General features: G+C 37.9%; 1 pseudogene; it reads left to right on the plus strand.

Moving 5' to 3' along the window:
* The first annotated feature begins 9885 nt into the window (after positions 1 to 9885).
* Positions 9886 to 18002, plus strand: part of LOC101609314 — a 39125-nt pseudogene continuing 31008 nt past the window's right edge.

Genomic DNA, 18002 nt, shown 5'->3' on the forward strand with positions numbered 1-18002 from the left:
CCAAACTTATTTTGAATAAGAAAATAATAAGTCTGGTGGTACTGCAATACCTAATTTTAACCTATACTACAGAACAATAGTAACAAAAACAGCATGGTACTGGCATAAAACAGACACATAGGTCAATGGAACACAATAGAAGACCCAGATGTACATCCATGCATCTACAGCCACCTGATCTTTGACAAAAGTGCCATAAATACTCATTGAAGAAAAGACAGCCGGTTCAACAAATGGTGCTGGGAAAGCTGCATGTCTATATATAAAAGAATGAAAATATATCCTTATCTCTTTCCTTGCACAAGAACTAAGACCAAATGGATCAAACACCCTAATATCAGAGCAGAAACTCAGAAAATAAAACCACTAATCAAACACTGAGATCTCATGAAATTGCAAACCTTTTGTACAACAATGGACACTGAATAGAGGAAAGAGGCAACCTAGAGAATGGCAGAAAATCTGTGCCAGCTATACATCTGACAAAGGATTAATATCCAGGATATACAAAGAACTCAAAAAACTTAATAATCTATAATCAAACAACCCATTTTAAAATGGTTCATGGAACTGTATAGAGAGTTTTAAAAAGAAGAAATATAGATGGACTACAAACATCCAAATTTTTTCTGCATCCTTAGCCATCAGTGAAAAGCATATTAAAACTCACTTGAGATTCCATCTCACTCCTGTGAGAATGGCTACTATCAAGGAAACAAGAGTCTTCTAGTCAAAATGGCACCCACCTCACCCAGCCTCCCTTCATGGGGAAAGAAAGGTAAAAACGTTAAGGTTCATTGGGACATTTAGGGGTTTAATGATACTAGAAGACTTCCAGTGGGAGGGTGTGGAGGAGCAAAGTATGGACTCCATCCTCAAGTGCCTGCAAGAAGTAGATAACAATAACTAAACTTAGAGAAGAAAAAAAAAAAGCAAAAAAAAAAAAAAAACCCATTAAGTCCAAGAAAACACCAAACCACATAAACACCACAATATGGCAGGTATTAAATCAAACCGCACAGTCATTACCCTAAATACTAATGACATTAATTCACCCATTAAGAGACAGACGCTAACAGGGTGGATCAGAAAATTAGCACCCTCAATCTGCTGTTAAGCAGATTTAGTTTAGTGTTAAGCAACCTTAACACTAAAGACAGATACCTCCTCAGGGTGAAAGAGTGGAAAATGATAAGGTGTGGTGGTGGGTTTGAGATTTCAATCTATAGATATGAAAAGTGTGACTAGCTGGAATTCCTGAAGTGTGCTGTGCTGTGTGGTTTTTGGCTTTTAGACTTCTCTCTTTGTGTTTGGTCCTGTGAAAGGAGGCCAGCTTCCTCTGCCATTAGGGAACTTCCCCTGAATGTGTGAACTTTAATAAATCCCTTCCTTCATAACTGTGTCTTTTCTGGAAGTTCATCTCAGAGAATCTGAAGCTACCTGCTACATCAGGGATTAGATAAAACCACACAATTATTACCTAAATATTAATAGCCTTAATTCACTCATCATGAGACATAAGCTAACAAGGTGGATCAGAAAATTAGACCACACAATCTTCTATGTTCAAGAAACCCACCTCACCACTAAAGACAGATACCTCCTGAGGATTTAAGGGTGGAAATGGATATCCTGAGAAAACAGAAATTAGAAAGAAGCAGGCATAGCTATACTAATATTGGATAAAAAGTACTTTAAACCAAAAGTAATTAAAAAAGACAAAGAAGGACACTTCTTACTTTTAAAGGGTATGGTCCAACAGGACCAAACACAGGTGCACCACAATTCATGAAACAAAACCTATCTGAAAATGAAACAGAAATAACTACCTATACCATCATCTCCACTATCAGCAATAGACAGATAATTCAGACAAAAAAATTAACAGGGAAGTAAGAGAGCTCAACAAAAACATAGATCAATTAGACCTAACAGATATCTACAGAATATTGTAACCCAAATCCACAGAGTACACATTCTTCTTAGCAGCCCATGGGACCTTCTCTAAAATAGATCATATACTGGGTCATAAACACTGCATCCATATATTCAGGAGGATCGACATAATTTTCTGCATGATATCAGATCACAATGCTGTATTGCTAGAAATTAACAACAAAAGATGCATCAGGAATCCAACCAGCTCCTGGAAACTGAAGAAAACACTTTTAAACAATAAATATGTAGTGGAAAAAATTAAAAAAATAAAATTGCAAAATTTCTACAAATTAATTACAATGAGAACACAACATACCAAAACTTATGGGACACAATGAAGGTGGTCTTCAGGGGGAAATTCATTGCACTAAATACTTTCATAACAAAGACAGAGAGATCCCAAAACAACCACCTAATGATCCACCTAAAGACTTTAGAAAACAAGAAAAATGCAACCCCAAAAGGTCCACATGGAAAGAAATAATTAAAGCTAGAGAAGAAATTAATGATTTGGAAACTAAGAAAACAATTAAGAAAACTTGATCAAACAGAAAGTTGGTAGTTTGAAAAAATAAACAAGAATGATAAGCCCCTGGCCAATTTGATCAAGTAAGAAAAAAAAGGAGAAACTTCAAATTAACAAAATTAGAAATGAGAAAGGAGATACCACAATAGAAATAATGAAATTGGGAGAATCATGAAGTCTTATTTTAAAAACCTCTACTCCACAAAACTGGGTAATATGGAGGAGATTGATAAATTCTTGACACATATTACCTATGAAAGCTAAACTCAGAGCAGAATAATCTTCTAAACAAACCTACCCTACCCATGGAGATTAAACAGGTAATCCAAAACCTGTCACAAAAGAAGAGTACAGGATCTGATGGTTTCTCAGCTAAATTCTACCAAATCTTCATGAAAGAAATTAAACCACTTTTTTCTCAAACTGTGCCACATAAACAGATAGCAGGGAATGTTCCCCATGTCCTTCTATGAAGCTAGTATCACCCGAATATCAAAACTAGGAAGATATGATGCAATAAAAGAAAACTTTAGGCCTATGTCCCTGATGACCATAGATGCAAAGATCCTGAATAAAATCCTCACAAACTGAATTCAACAATGCATCAAAAGCATTATCCACCTTGATCAAGTAGGCTTCATCCCAGGAATGCAGGGTTGGTTAGACGTAAGGAAATCTGTCAATGTAATAAAGACATACATAAGCTTAACCACAAAACAAAAAAGACATGGGCATGTTGATAGATGCAGAAAAATCCTTTGACAAAATGCAACATCACTTCATGATCAAAACACTGGAGGGAGTAGTCATGGACTGTTTATATTTCAGCATAATAAAGGCTATATATAAAGCTCCAAAAGCCCAAATAATACTTAATATGGAAAGAGTGAAGGAACTCCTATTGAGATCAGGAATAAGATCTTGGTGTCCACTCTCACCTCTGTTCTTCATCATACTACTGGAAGTTCCTGCTCAAGCAATAAGAGAGGAGAAAGAAATGAAAATGTATGCAAATTAGAAGGGAAGAAGTTAAGTTAGCCCTACTTGCAGAGGACATGATTCTATACATAAGTGACCCAAGTGCTTCCATCTCAAAACTCTTAAAGGTGATTAACTCCTAAAACAAAGTAGCAGGATACAAAATCAGTGCACAAAATGCAGTAGCATTTCTATATGCAAAACACAAAGATGCAGAGAAAAAAGTAATGTCCCATTTTCTATAGCAACAAAACAAATAAATAAATAAATAAATACATAAATAAATAAAATAAAATAAAACTTAGAATAATATTAACCAAGGATGAGAGAGATCTACAAAATTAAAACATAAAAATACTCAAGAAAGAAATTGAGGAGAACTTGTGAAAATGGAAAGACCTCCCATGCCCCTGGATAGGCAGAATTACAATTGTGAAAATGGCAATCTTACCAAAGGCAATATACAGATTTAATGCAATTCCAATAAAAATCCCAACATGTTTCTTCACAGAGATAGAAAAAATGATTTCAAAATTCATTTGGTATGGCAGAAGGCATCAGATACCCAATCATATCCTCCATAAAAAAGACACCACTGCAGACCTCACCATACCTGATCTAATACTATATTACAAAGCCATAGTAATAAAAACAACATAGTACTGGCATAAAAACAGGATTGTAGTCCAATGGAACAGAATCAAACACCAGGACTTTAAGTCAAGTAAGTGCAGCTATCTGATATTGGACAAAGGTCCTAACATTGTAGGAGGGAAAAAAGATGGCATCTTCAACAAATGGTGCTGGACAAACTGGATAACTATATGCAGGGAAATGAAACTTGATCCACACATTTCACTATGTACAAAAATCAAGTCCAAATGGATCAAAGATCTCAACATATGACTAGCAACTCTGCTACCACTGGTATAAAAAATAAAATAGGAGGAACTTCCATGATATAGGAATGGGAAGAGATTTCCTGAACAAAATGCCAGTAGCCCAGTAACATAAACAATCACTCAAACATTGGGATCTCTTGAAGGTGAAAAGTTTCTTTACAGACAAGCGTACAATTATCAGAGTCAATAGATTACCCACAGAATAGAAGTTATTTTCCAGCTATACAACTGGCAGATGCCTAATTTCTACAATCTACAAAGAACTCAAAAACCTAAACAATAAAATGTCAAACAATCCACTCACAAAACGGGACAAAGAACTTTACAGGGAATTTTCAGAGGAAGAAATACAAATGAGAAACACATAGTTAAGAAAATATTCATCATCCCTAATCATCAGGGAAATGCAAATTAAACAACTATGAGATTCCACTTTACCACAGTCAGGATAGAAAACGTTAAAAAATCCAATGAAAATAAATGCTGGTGATGATGTGGAGAAATGGAAACCCTCTTTCACTGTTTATGGGAATGTAAGATGGTACAACCACTATGGAAAGCAATATGGATACTCCTAAAAATGTTGATTATAGAGTTACTAACAGACAAAGTTATTCCATGACCATGGCTCTACCTAAAACCTTCATGCCTCAGCTCAGAGAGATTTGCTCAACCATGTTTATAGCAACTCAATTCATAATAAGAAAGAGCTGGAATCAACCCAGATGTCCATCATTAGACGAATGGATAATCAAGGTTTGGTATATCTACATGATGCATGGATCTGGAAAGGATTATACTTGGTGAGGTAACCCTCCCCAGAAAACCAACTGTTGCATTTTCTCTCTCATATGTGGATCTTAGCTACACATGTTTGGACTTGTGAGTTGGAATAAAACTTAAGAGGGCAGTAAGCTAGAATGGGGCTATAAGGCAGTGCAGGTAGGGGAGAACTTAAGGGGATGGTATTGCTAATATGTAAGTAAAACAGAGTCCTGGGTGGGGGCCAAAAAGTCATAAATTAGGTCAGGAGAGGAGATTGAATAAAAGAAGGGTGGGGGACAGTTAATCAAAATCTAAGTGGGTATGAATAAGCCATATGAAAAGTTACTTTTTTGGACAGTGATGCACCCAGAAGCCATAAATTGTTACTAGAAAATTTTCAGTGCCAGGGATGGGACACCTTCCAGTGAGTTGTTGGCCATGGAGGTCCCTGATGCTCCAAAAACTTATAGGCCATTGCCAATGCTCTTGATTTCCACAAGGAATAGATGGTAAGACCATATTAGTGAAGAATCCACATGGGCTGCAAGATCACTGAGAAATCTTGATAGGCAATTAATTACTGACTCCTCAGGAAGGTAATGAGGGAATGGTCCTTACTATGCCCATATGTGTTAAAGAACTAAGATTTTCCACTAGCTGAATCACCTGGGAAACACTCTGTGACATCACAGAACAGTTCCAAAGCCGCAGGTGCAGAGCAGTCGGTAGGGCAGAAATTACTGGAAGTCTTCCTGCCATTCAATGGATCTTGGATTCCAGCCTCTTCTTCCAGTTGTTAGCAAAATGGAAATGGAAGCAAGAGAATCCCAAGGGCTCACAGACCAGCTAGCTTAGTGTACACAGAGGTGAGCCATAATATACCCTGCCTTGGAAGCCAGCCAAAGAAGTTCATGTCTTTAATACCTGCACTGGTGAGGCTAAGGTAAAAGGATCACTGTGAGTCCAACACTAGCCTGGGGCTACAGAGTGAGGTGAGCCTGGGCTAGAGTGAGATCCTGCCTTGGAGAAAGAGAGAGAGGGTTGGGGGAGAAACTATGCCTTAAAGAAGGTATAAAATGAGAACCAACATCTCAAGTTGTCTGCCTACGTGCTCACACAACACACACACACACACACACACACACACACACACACACACGAAAAGAACAAAAAACACTAAAAAACCCCACAAAATTCAAGGAGATATTTTCCTTTTGAAGTGTGGCAGGAAGTGGGGAAAGAGAATGAGAAAAGGACACATAGCTGATATGTTATTGGTGATACTCTTTTTAAATAGGATGTCAGTTATGGTTGTTCATTATACAGTGACTTCCCCTTACTGTAGTTTTGTTTCCAGCCACTTCAGTTACCCACAGAAAACAACATTCTGAAAATATTATATAGACTAGAAATAAAAAAAATAAACAAAAAATTCATAAATAAATTTCAACACGCTGCATTATTATGAGAAATATCATTTCTTGCTTATTTGCAGATGGTCAATTTGTCTGGCACCAACTACTAAAAAGGCTGTCGTTGTCCCTTTGGTGTTTGTATTTTCACTCCTTTCAAGTCACTGGGACATGTTTGTGCAAGTCTATGATTGAGTTCTGTGTTCTGCTTTCTTGATGTCTTTCAGTGTGTCTGTCACCATCCAATGATTTTGATAGCATATGAGTGTCAGATTTGGCAAAGCTATTCCTATGTGTAAGTAGTGTGATTATCTTCTTTAGCTTATGAATATGATGATTGTTTTTTCCATTACTAACTTTGGCTTCTACCTTGGGAAAAGCTCCTCTTCAGTATGACAGAGAACTATTTTATTGCATTGGGTATTATAATTACAGGCATTGTGATTTAATTTTCCTATGAAGACAAATGGAAAATATTGTGCTTTAATTTTATTTGCTATACAGTTTTGTGTGAGTTTGGAATGGATGCAATTAAGACAAAGTAATTACTGCTCTCCCTATGTTGTTATGTTTTCTGAAATAGGTGAAATATATTTTATTTTAATTCTTATTTAAATGGTGGGGTGGTTGGGGCTAGGAAGACGGCTCAGTGCATAAAGCACTTGCTATGAAAGCATGATGACCTGAGGTTAGATCCATAGAAACCAAATAAATGGTAGAAGTGGAGTGCACCTAAAATACAGGGGAAAGGGAGGCAGGGAATTTGTGGGCCTCACTGGGTGACTAGACTAGCCAAATGCATGAGCTCTGTGCTTAGCAAGAGACTCTTTCTCAATATATAAATTAGAGATCAGAGAAAGAGACTCCCAACACTGACCTCTGGCCTCCTGCTGTAAGAATCTGGCCTGTAAGATAAACAACTGTTTCCATGTTTATCAGAAGCATCAGGACTGTGCATGAGACACTCTAGTGATTGAACCTGTTGATATTTCTCCATAAGAGGCCTGGGCATGAAGGATCATCAGACATTCACCGGAGAACTCAAGCACCTTGTGTACAAGCTATAAGCAGTGATACATGAGGTCTCCTGGCCACAGTGGGAGCTAGAGTCTTCAGAAGATGGGAGGTCAAGGGGCGGAGCTCCATTTAAAGAGCTATAGGCTGGGATAAAACCTCCCTATTCTATAACTGCACTGAAGCTTCCACACTTCTCTAAGAAGTCCTCTACCCATGTTCTGTAAGGAAGCCTAAAAGTCTTATTGGTTCACTAGGGGCAACTTTGGTGAAATTGGCCTTTAGCTTGTTGGAAGGTACCATGCCTAGGAGCAAGTGCTTTCTGGGCTCTCTCCAGAAAATAGTCCACATGACATCTCCACATGGGCACATACACAAGTGCGCAGATAACTATACACATGCGCTTATATGCATAAGAACACAAATACATCATACAACACACATGCACAAAAAAGTCAGTTAAATTGTCCATTGAAAGCATCTGGGCTTGTTTTTCTTGAAACAATATTAAATTGTAATTTGAAAGGGGGTAAATATTATATAATATTAATCACACTCTGATGAAAATTGAGGAGACAGAAATTAAACACAAATGATGTGTTCAGTTAATAGCATCCCTCACATAATTAATATCCATTGGTGAGGTAGTCTGAGTCAACTTTGCTAATAATATGGAGATAAGTACAACAGAAAACTAAGTTCAGGAAATCACATTTTTGTGGGACAAGTAAAATAAAAGAACAGAAATTAAGCATTGAAATGTATTACATATAGATAATGTGGAATGTAATTAGGTCAAATAGAAAGTGAGAGGCAAAAAGAAGAATCAATTCAGCTAAGTATTCAAGACAATTAAGAATTAGGTAGGTATCAAGCAAACAGGTCTCAGGATCAGAAAGGGACATGAGTGCATGAGTGCATATAAAGGATAAAGTCATGAGTAGCACACTTGGGAAGTGCATTGTTTACAGTAACGCAGGGAGGAGAATGGAGCAATATGGGCTCAAGCAAAGATGTGATTCCTAGGACTTATAATGTCTGCTTTGTTTTGAAGTAACACCAGTGAGTTATGCCTGAATATTTTTAGCCATTATCAGATAGCTAAAATGATAATTGTAGGTGCTGGAGAGATGGTTTAGCATTTACGGTGCTTGCCTTGAAACCTAAGGACCCAGATTTGATTCCCCAGCAGAGTCTGGGGTTAGTTTGCCCTGGTGCCTACACACACACACACACACACACACACACACACACACACACGTGAATTTTTTCTCTCTCTAAAATAAATGAATAAATAATAAATTAAAATGATAATTGCAAAACAAAAGGTGCATCGGTGTTTATGCTTTGACTGGAAATGTCCCCATAGGTTCATGTTCTCATCACTTGCTCTCAGTCTTGTGGTGCTATCCTGAAGACTTTGAAGTGTTTAGGAGGTAAGCACTAGAGATGATCTTTGATTGTTACACGCACCACTGGTTCTAGCTTGTACTCTTTACTATCTCATCTGTCCCTCATGGATAGTCACCAGGGCAAGCTCTGAGCACCATGGACAGAATGGCTTTGCCTCCCACCATTACTATCCTGGAGGAGATTCCTCTGAATCTCGGAGCCAAAACAAGCCTTCTCTCCCCTAAGTTCTTTCTGAAATGTTTTGATTATTGATACATGAAAATAACTATTAAAAAGAATCAATATAAGAAAGGGGGTGATATTGCTATGATAAACCAGAGCACATGGTACCTAAGACTTCTGGAACTAGATGAAAAATAGAAGACTTTAGAGCTATGAGTGAGAGAAAACCTACGATACTTTGAGCAGAGAGTGCAAAGAAATTCTGTTGGCATTTAGAAAACCAGAATGTCAACAGATCTGCTATCTGTGAAGCAGGCTCATGAGGTTTCAAGATACAAATAATTCTATTAGGAATCAGAATAGTGGTCATTGGTGTTACGTTCTGGCAGTTCAGACAAATTTTAAACATACTAGACTAATTAATTTGAAAGAATTTTTAATACAGTACAACATTGTAGCTGCAATATGGTTATTGAGGAATAGCTTTAGCCTGCTTTATAATGAGAACAAAGAGACAAAACTAGAGACGGGGGATATGAAAACACCACAGTATGGTAAGAAAAGGACTGTGTATGTCGTTAAATCTCAGGTAAAGGAAAGTTCAAAGTAGCTGTAATTATTAAAGAGTTCAGCACCATAAAAGGGAAAATGTCCAGTTTTTCCTTGTGGCAATAAGAAAGGTGGATTGAAAATGTACACACTCAGAACAGACTCAAAGTTGGAAAACTGTAAACACAATTTAAGGGCTTTATTTTTTTAAAAGAGAGAACTGAAGATGTCCTCTGCCTTGGAGGAAAGCCTAGGAAAGTATTTTTCCAGATTCAGCTGTGAAGTCCCACAGAACCAGCTTCAGCCATGTTCTAATGGCTGCCGTCTACTGTGCAAGGTCTCAGCAGACTTTGGCATCATCCATGGGCTGCTGGCTGTGCAGGTGAGTGCAAAAGGCACAGGGTCATGAAGGCTTGCAGCAAGTTTCCAGTGAATAGTCTGTGAGGCCTGGTAATGTGTACTGGGGTTGGGTTTTCTGCAGGCTGCCCTGGATGGGCCATGTATGAAGCTTTTCAGGTGAAGGCCAACTTGTAAGAGAGATTACAGGCTGCTGAAGATACCAGGAACATGAGATACCTGCCAAGAAGCCTGCAGGCAGTGAGTGGAATGGGTCTATCTGAGAGGAGAGCTGCAGGTGAGGGGTTCCCACTGTTGGAGCTCATCACCTCCTACCACTCGCTGCACACCTCAGACACCTGGCACGCAGCTGTAGGATTTAATGTTTGCCTGAGGAACTTTGGTTTGGGTTGGATCTAATCTCTTCTTGATGTTGTCCTGTTTTGCTATTTCAGAAAATGAATGTTTACTAAGTCCCATTGTGTATTGGGCATAACCATCTTTTTTACTTACATGAGTCACAGCAACAGATTTACCTTATGTATCACAAGCAACTTTTAACTCTGGAATTTTGAACAGAATTTAAAACTATGACTATTGTAGGAAGTACTGAATTTCACCTGGATGCATTTACAATTATGAGATGGCCATGAACCTTTGGTGGTCAGAAATAGTTTCGTAAAGCTTAAGTCTGCCTGTTACCTCATCTAGTGCCAAAAGTCGCCATGACTGGGGAAAGATGAACAATATCTCTTCAAGCAACTCTTGGCATAAACTACTCAGCAGCAAATAATGTGTTGTGATGCACACACAAGTGCAATAGTGGGGCACAGCCATGATGGGAAACCAACTGCTCTTGATTTGGCTAACCAATGTGCTTAAGGGAACGGATCCCAAAGGTGGAGGTGGAAATCAAGTCAGAACTATATCCAAAATGAGCCAGCTCTCCATTACCAAGCTTCCACCAATCACAGGTTAGAAGAGGGCCTATACCTATTAAATTCTTTCTAAAAAAAAAAAAAAATCAAAGGTTATCCCATTTATGTGGTACTAACTTCACTTTCCGTTGGAAAATTTGTGACTCTTTTTCAGATGGATGAAGATTGTAAGGAGAGAACCAGCCCATAACACCTCAAAAATGTCCCAGCTGAAACTAAGAATATTTGGGGAAATGAGAAAGAGTACTACTTTCTTGGTGAACCTGGTACCAACACAAGGGTAAAGGAGAGAGACACAGAGAACACTCAATTCCTATCAAACCAGATATCCAGAGACACAGAGGCTCCCAATACCTCATCACTGAAGCAGACCTCCTAAAATCAACACAATGTGGCTCAGGGAAATTTGCAGAAGAGGGGGCAGAAAGAATGTCAGAGCCACGTGTTAGGACATGACACACAGAGACATTGCATCCTACTTATAACTGATGGCTAACTCCACAATGCACAACCCATATTCCCCAACAAGTAGGGTTCTTCCAGATGAGGGTGGTCAGGGAGGTGGCTAACAATGAACTAACAATGATACCAACTTGACTGTATTCACTGACTACAAATCTAATAAATAAATAAAATGTTTTTCAAATGCAAAAAAAAAGGAAAGAAAAATATATATCAGGTGTTCCCTCTATGGACCTGGTGAAGGTTCAACCATTTGGGCAACCATTTCAGGATGTAGAAATTTATGGTATATTGCCGTTTGGGTCCATTTTTGTGTCCCCCTCTCATCCCTTGACCTCCCCTCCCTTCTCACCCACCTTATTGATGGACACAATAAAGCTCCAGTGTGACATCACAATAATCTGGTATAATATCATAAAGTCATCATGCTCAAACCATATGACATTATAAATCTCCTTCTATCATGACAATATTAACAATGATGCCACAATGACCCACACTGACATAACAATTCCTTTCTTTGATGACCAAGACATACAGTGATATCACAATAACTTCAATGGCATTAAAGCCTCACAGTCTGACACTACAATGCCTATATAAATTACTTTCCCATTGCTGCAACAATATACCTAACCTAGAATATAAGTGAGATAAATGTGGTAGTTTGAAGGTATGTCTCCCATAGACTCAGATGTTTTATTAAAGCTTGTCTGTATCTACTGGCTGGAAGAGGTGTATCTGGGGTTCAGTACTAAGGTGTATTTTGTGGTGGATCTAATTTACAGTTCAAATATGTGCAGAACAGTATGATCTCTGGATATTGTTACGTAAGAGTAAGAAATTGTGATGTCAGAGATGGGTAATGCAATGTCTTGCTGGGTATTTTCATATCACAGTGGGCTTTGTGAGGTCAATATGCATATATAAGTAATAATGTGATGTCACAGAGAGGAGTTAGTTATAAGCATACAGCATTGTTATGTCACAGAATGCTATTTTGGTATAAATTTGGGTGCTGTGATGTCACAGTGAAGTATAGTGGTGACATAGTTAAGAACTGTGTTGTCACAGTGGAATATTTTGATTTTACAGTATGCTTTGTAAGGTCATAGTAGGGCATGTTGCTTCTATGTGAAGCAGTATGATTTATAATAGTGTACTGTGATGTCACAAAATAACTGTGATTCAATAGTTTGAATTCTTTTGAAATAGAATGATATAATATTACAATATTGTGATGTCAAAATGACCATGGTAGTACAATAGGTCATTTTTAGATAGCAGTTGTGTACTATGATTTCAAAGAAGCTCCTTAATATAGGGTATTGATCTGATACAGATGGACATTGAACTGTTAGAATTGGGCTTTTTCATGACACTCTGGTGGATTGATTGTAAAATGCCCTCTATACCCATAACCCTACGTGTTGGTCATTAAGCTATGTACTACTCCCCAGAGAGTGGAGCCTTCGTGGGTAGAGACCTGCTTGAAGAGGTATGTTCCTGGGCAGGCCTTGTGGTGTCATAGCAAAGGTGCTGTTGCTGAACTTAACTCACTTTCTCGACTTTCCCCTACTGATGTGGAGAAATGAGATCCAGCTATATGTTTCTGCCATGCTTTCCCCATTATGAAACTTCCCATTGCAAAAGTAAGTCAGAAAAAACCCTTACTCTCCACAAGCTGTTTCTGGACAAGAATTTTTTTTTTCCCAAAAGGATAGTAAATTCTACAGTCACATGGGCATTATGGTGTTACAGTGAGTTTTTATGATGTCATATTGTGTCCCTGTGATATGAATGCAGAATTGTGATGTCAAAATGAGGCTTTGTGATAGCATGGCTAATTTATGATATCCAAGTGGAACATTCTCACTTTGGGAAAGCATTGGGATACTGGGACTTTGTAATGCCACAATGGTGTATTGTGATGCCCAGTGAACCACTGTGAATGTGGATATTTTGATCAATTTAGGTACTATTGTGTTACAGGAGAGGTTTGCTGTGTCATGATAAGAGATTGATATGTCACAGTAGAAATCATGAATTGTTGGCATATGAATTTCAAATCAAGCTTTTTGAAGTTACAGTTAAGTACTTAGGTGACTTTGTGGAATGCTTGTATGTCAGAGTGTGCATTATCATATTGTATGGGTACTCTGGTGTTTCAAAGGGGCTTTGAAATATTACAGAACAAATGTGTTAGAGTAATATTTTCAAGTCATCATGGTCATTGTGATGTCACAATAGGACACTACCCTGTCAAAGTACCGCATTGTAATCCCTGGTGCCATAAAATTAGGATATTGTAATATCATGTTAGGATATTGTTTTTTTCCTATGTGAGCACTATTATGTTCTGTGAAGAATCGGTATACCACAGTAGAGTGTGGTGATTAGTAGTGGGTTTTGAGATGCCACAATGAGACATGTTAATGCCCAAATGAGGGGGTCAGGTCTGTAATGTCACAGTAGAATATTATGAGGGTGTAGTTGCTTTATCTGTTACAATTGGACAGTGAGCATTCAAATATGGTACTGAGACATCACAGTTGACTTGCTGTTGTTCCAGGTGGCATGTTGTGTTCACAGTTATCTTCTGGGCTATCCCATTGAGGCATTGTAAACCACACAGGGCTATTGTGATATTATAATGTGGCCCTGTGCACAAACAGTATGGTAATGTCATGCTAGAGTGAAGCATTGTAATGTTACAATAAGACAGAATGATGTCATCATTGGGTACTTTGAAGTCACAATGATCATTGTGTTGTTAAATTTGGGCATTGAAATGTTACACTATAATATTTTGATGTCACAGAGAGACATTTGTGAAAGCACACAGAGGGGCAAAGCATGTAAGACAATGAGATGCAGAGAGGCACAAGGGACTCTTACCACATTGGCCTGGGCTGTGTTGAATAAGAAGAGTGTCTATGGTGTAGGCAAATTTCAGAAGCACTTGGTCTCTAAGAACCTTAGTTATGCCTTGTATATCCACTTAGAGCTGTATAGAAGACTTTTTTCCTGAATAAAGGATATACTATTTAACCATGACTCCTGAGAAATTCTTTAAATTCCCTGTGCTTCATGACCTACTACTTCTGGAAGTGAACCTCATACCACACATTTATGTATTCAATAGAGTTAAATATTCTTTACACATTATTAAATTACAGGGACTGGACTAGAAAAGCATGAAAGCATAAAGTACAAAGGCAAATCACATTCTCCAGAAGACTGTTGAGAGGGACTTAAATGTTGTCTGCAGTCAACAGAATGATCCAAAAGCCCTACAGAGGGTATGATGAAGGTTAACCCTAAAACATTTGGCTCTGGCTTCCAGTTCCTACTACCAGTACCCAGTTACAATCTACATTGATTAAAAAGACCCACGAGGCCCCCAAAACAATACAGGTTTCTGTCAAAACACTTGATTACCCACCTGAGGCCAAAGGTAAGTCTATTACTAAAGACACCACACAGAACATAGAGTGATCCAGGTGTGTCTGAAAGGAAGCCAGTTCCCAGATGGATAGCCCACATAGTGCTGAAAAACACTACATGAGCTGGTAGAGGAAAATGGCCAGTAATGTGACCAAGCAGGGGATACTGCTATGTGAAAACAACAAACCTAATAAGATGTACACACCCTCACCTGGTGGCACATTGGCTAGGTGGGTAACCAATTGTCTATGGGATCGACTCAGTGGAAAAGAACACATAACTGCAACTAGGAACCAAGCAAAAACTCTATGGAGACCAAGATAATGAACTCCAATGAGAACCTCCCACTAGTTTTCATCCAAAATTGAGGCTATACCCATCAAAATATCTCAAATTTAGCAACGGTTTTTCCCTGTAACATTTCTTGATCTTATTCTGCGATAACAAATTTGTTTTTATTTTGCAGAAAGCATTCAAGAGAACCAAATACAACCATAAGCTATGAGGAAGGGAAGAATAGATAGCTGACTCCCAGACAGGACAAGAACCACCCCTCACAGAGCAATCAGGGCCCAGGTGAAGCCACAGAGGACCTGGCAAGATGAACAAGAGTGCTGCTTTGACAGCGATCCTGATAACCTGGACCAGAGAGATATAGACAGACACTGAGGACACTCAAAACCCACCAAAGCAGATATCCAGAAGCTACTGAGAACTCAACACTGAAGTAAATTTAATACACACCTACCATGGCTCAGGAAATTTTGCAGAAGTCGTGGCAGAGAGAATGTAAGGGCCAAAGGGTAGGAAGGAATATCCAGAAACATAGTCCTCCCTACAATGACAGACTGCTGCTCTCACAACTCATAACATATAACTACATGGTGATTTCCAGAAATCCCACTAAGGAGGGCCCTCAGTGGAGTGGGGACACAGAGGAGGGAAATGATTGTACCAACACATGATGTGTCTATACAAAGTTTCTACTTAATGAAAAAAGTAAGTATTTACTCTAAGGTCCTGTACAGCAAATATTGGACAGCTCCTCTTTAGGACCATTCCCTCTATAGTTTAAATAGCATGTGTATTTTCTGAATGTCTTTTTATAAAACAAATTTAGGTTTGTACATTCTTTGACATTACTTCTAATGACCTCTTGAATGGTGCTAATGCTCATCATCTGAGAAACCCAGTTTGTATACAGAGACTCAGTGTCCAGTAATGATTTGTCTGAGAAAACTTGTGGACAAAACAGAGAGCTGTGCCACATTAGTGCCTTTGACTCATTTCATCTGTGGTTTCAGAATCAATATATCTGGAGTAGGCCAAAACTGTCTTCAATGTGAATCATTCTATATGGACCTGATTCATCTGAAGTAAGAATAAAATGTTATACATTTACATACATTTAAGCCACAGAAGTATGGAAAGATGTGTGAGACAGAAAAAAAAATGTATATAGATACTAACAGGGTCATGAATCTGACAGCAAATGAAGGTCACCAGGCTACCTGAGCATGGACAGTATGTTCAGAGCTTTGACAATGTAACACTTAGGAAGCTCCATAAACAAAGATTCTACTAACCCAACAACTGCTAGGAAGATGCCACACCTGATTTCCTAGGGCCAAGCAGAGCATGAGAGAGTCATATTGGAACATTGTTCTAAGCATTGGTGTCAGTTTTTCTTTTGTGTAAAAAATGTTTATTTGAGAGAAATAAGGAGAGGAAAAGGGAGAGACAGAAAGAGAGAGAGAGAGGATGGTACACCAGGACCTGCAGTCACTGCAAACAATCTGCAGACCAATGTACCACTTTGAGCATCTGGCTTACTTGGGTACTAGGGAATCAAACCTGGGTCCTTAGACATTGCAAACAAAAGCCTTAACTGCTAAGCCATCTCTCCAGCCCAGTATTTTTTTTATTTTTTATTTTTAGTTTTATGATGACTACATGTGTGGCTATTTCTCAAATTCAATTCCTTCTTAAGTATTCATATTTGTTAAAAATATATTTAAAGAATAAAAAAGATATTTTCTGCCTCTAAAACACCAATATAATTATCGCTGATCAAAAATAAAAGCACAGCAGTGTTTAATGGGTGAAATTCTGATGACTGAGGACTCACTCCTTCTAAAAGTGCTATACTTGGTAATGTGAGAAAATTCTACACAGAATGGAGAGAAGTTAATACTAGTAAGTGTTATATGCAAAACAGTGTGTGAAGATTTAAACTGCAAATAAATGAGATTTGTTTTAACTATCAGCTAGTAGAAGAAGGTTGGCTTCACTAGAGAAGAGAAGTGCATGTTTATTCCATCATACCCATCACCCAGCGAGACGGTTGAAGGGGGAGGGAGTACAAAGATAAGATCTTCCTGAATCATAGACCTAAGAATAAGATGAAAGGTAGACTCTTAGGGAAAGTGTGTTTTGGGTCAAAAAAAAGGGACTAAAGTAGTCTTGGGTAAATTTACCTTTCCATTCATGAAGTATATAAGCAGAAACTGAATGGCCACTCTAACAAAAAGATTGTTCAGAATCAGTGAAACCTCAATCAGAATTTCAACACTATCATTCAGTGTAGTTTTAAACTTGTAGTTGGAGCAATGAGATAAAATGAAAATAAATGACATGAAAGTAGGAAAAGAAAAAAAACACAGTATCCCAATCTGCAAAAGCTATTGTCTATATACCAAAGACCTTAAAGACTCTATAATAACTATAAAATCTGATAAACATCTTTCACAAATTATCTAGACATAAAATTGTAGTAAAATCAAGTGCCTTCCCATATACTACCATCTGAATGTGAAGGAACCTGAGAATGATTTAAGAATTCTGCCCAAAGAAACTGAAGAAGATACTTGGAAATGAAAGATGAAAATATTGTAATGATTAATGATGTAAAGTTGGTCATTCTAACAGATTCTTCAGAAGAGTAACACCCCAATCAAAACTTCAATATTATTATTCATTGAAAGTGAAAAAAATCCTAAAACTTATAGTCTCAAAAAAACCTATATAGATGAATAAACATGTACAAAAAATAATGCTTGTTGTAATACATATCTTATATCAAGCATTAATACAGATACATATTAAGAAAAATAGCATTATTCTGGAAGAAAAATAAAAGAGATTAATGGGATCAAATAGA

The sequence above is a fragment of the Jaculus jaculus genome, chromosome 15 (assembly GCF_020740685.1).
Source record: "Jaculus jaculus isolate mJacJac1 chromosome 15, mJacJac1.mat.Y.cur, whole genome shotgun sequence".
Taxonomy (NCBI): Eukaryota; Metazoa; Chordata; class Mammalia; order Rodentia; family Dipodidae; genus Jaculus; species Jaculus jaculus.